This window comes from Petromyzon marinus, unplaced genomic scaffold (assembly GCF_048934315.1).
Source record: "Petromyzon marinus isolate PM22_M1 ecotype Great Lakes invasive population unplaced genomic scaffold, UKy_Petmar_22M1.pri1.0 PM_G_Scaffold_6, whole genome shotgun sequence".
NCBI classification, from domain to species: Eukaryota; Metazoa; Chordata; class Hyperoartia; order Petromyzontiformes; family Petromyzontidae; genus Petromyzon; species Petromyzon marinus.
The window spans coordinates 2,362,501-2,365,000 of NW_027423013.1; positions in this window are offsets into that span (position 1 = coordinate 2,362,501).

Below are 2,500 nucleotides of genomic sequence, written 5' to 3' on the forward strand. Positions count from 1 at the left end.
GGCACGTGCACTCAAAAATTTTAATATTTTTCACGCATAGACCCCGTCAAACGCTAGAAGTTGGCGGGGATGTCTCTCTTGTGGCTCACGGGGCTGTTAGGGTCGCACAGAAATGCCTCGGAATGGGAAAACGGGTCATTTTTGTGTGGCCACATTGCATAGGAACGGCATGAAACTTCCAGAGGCATTTGCAGCAGGAATGCATGTGCACTCAAAAACGTCTATATTTTTCACGGATAGACCCCGTGAAACGCTATAAATTGGCGGGGATGTCTCTCTTGTGGCTCACGGGCGCTGTTAGTTAGGGTCGCACAGAAATCCCTCGGAATGGGAAAAGGGGTCATTTTCGTGTTGCCACATTGCGTACGAACGGCATGAAACTTCCAGAGGCATCTGCAGCAGAAATGCATGTGCACTCAAAAACGTCTATATTTTTCACGGATAGACCCCGTGAAACGCTAGAAATTGGCGGGGATGTGTCTCTTGTGGCTCACGGGGCTGTTAGGGTCGCACAGAAATCCCTCGGAATGGGAAAACGGGTCATTTTCGTGTTGCCACAATTGGCATACGAACGGCATGAAACTTCCAGAGGCATTTGCAGCAGAAATGCATGTGCACTCAAAAACGTGAATATTTTTTCACGGATAGACCCCGTCAAACGCTCGAATTTGGCGGGGATGTTTCTCTTGTGGGTCACGGGGCTGTTCGGCTCGCACAGAACTCCCTTGGTCCACCTGATTCGTGCATACAGGCAGCAACTAAAACTCTGTAAACCTGCTGTGAGGACATCTAAACAGTGGACCAGTGAGGCTGTGGAAGATTTGCGGGCGTGCTTAGACTGTACTGACTGGGATATGTTCACGACTGCTACCAATAGTCTGGATGAACTCACAGAGGCTGTGTACATCAGCTTCTGTGAGGACTGCTGTATCCCAACACGTACCAGGGTGAACTTTAACAACAACAAGCCCTGGTTCTCAGCAAAGCTCAAAAGGTTGAGGTTGGAGAAGGAGGAAGCGTTTAGGAGTGGGGATAGAGACAGATTCAAGGAGTCGAAGAACAGGTTTAGCAAAGCGGTGAGAGAGGCTAAACGACTGTACTCAGAGACACTAAAACACCAGTTCTCTACTAACGACGCTGCTTCTGTCTGCCAAAGGGCTCAGGCACATCACCAACTACAAACCCAGAGCGCCCCACACCACTAACGACTCCCGCCTAGCCAACGACCTGAACGAGTTCTACCGTAGATTTGAAAGACAATTGGACTGTCCTGAACCACCCCTTCCCACCCAAGAGGCCCCATCCCCCACCCATACTACAGAAACGACTCTCTCCTTTCAGGAGGGAGAAGTTAATGGGCTTTTCAAGAGGCAGAATCCACGCAAAGCAGCCGGGCCGGACTCTGTCTCTCCAGCCACCCTCAGGCACTGCGCTGACCAGCTGTCTCCGGTGTTCACCAACATCTTTAACACCTCCCTGGAGACATGCCATGTACCAGCCTGTCTCAAGTCCTCCACCATCATCGCTGTGCCCAAAAAGCTAAGGCCAACAGGACTAAATGATTACAGACCGGTCGCCCTTACATCTGTGGTAATGAAGTCTTTTGAGCGCCTGCTCCTGGCACACCTCAAAGCCATCACAGACCCTCTCCTGGACCCCCTTCAGTTTGCCTACAGAGCCAACAGGTCTGTGGACGACGCAGTTAACATGGCCCTCCACTTCACCCTACAGCATGTGGACGCCCCAGCATCCTACGCCAGGATCCTGTTTGTGGACTTCAGCTCTGCCTTCAACACCATCATCCCTGCCCTGCTTCAGGACAAGCTCTTCCAGCTGAACGTGCCCTACTCCACCTGCAGGTGGATCACAGACTTCCTCTCTGACAGGAAGCAGTGCGTTAAGCCGGGAACAGAAGTCTCTGACTCCAGGTCCATCAGCACGGGAACTCCTCAGGGCTGCGTCCTTTGCCCACTGCTCTTCTCCCTGTATACCAACAGCTGCGCCTCCAATCATCTGTCCGTCAAACTCTTGAAGTTTGTCGGACGACACCACCCTCATTGGGCTGATCTCTGGTGGGGATGAGTCTGACTATAGGTGGGAAGCTGACAACCTGGTGACCTGGTGTAGCCAGAACAACTTAGAGCTAAATGCTCTAAGGACAGTTGAGATGGTTGTGGACTTCAGGAAGAATACAGCCCCACTCACCGCCATCACCCTGTTAGACTCCGCAGTCAAAATTGTGGAGTCCTTCCGCTTCCTGGGCACTATTCTCTGCCGGGACCTCAAGTGGGAACTGAACATCAGCTCCCTCGCCAAGAGAGCTCAACAGAGGATGTACTTTCGACGGCAGCTGAAGAAATGCAACCTGCCAAAGACAATGATGGTGCAATTCTATACAGCGATCATTGAATCCATCCTCACCTCCTCCATAACCGTCTGGTACGCTGCTGCCACTGCCAAGGACAAGAGCAGACTGCAGCGTATCATGCACACTGCTGAG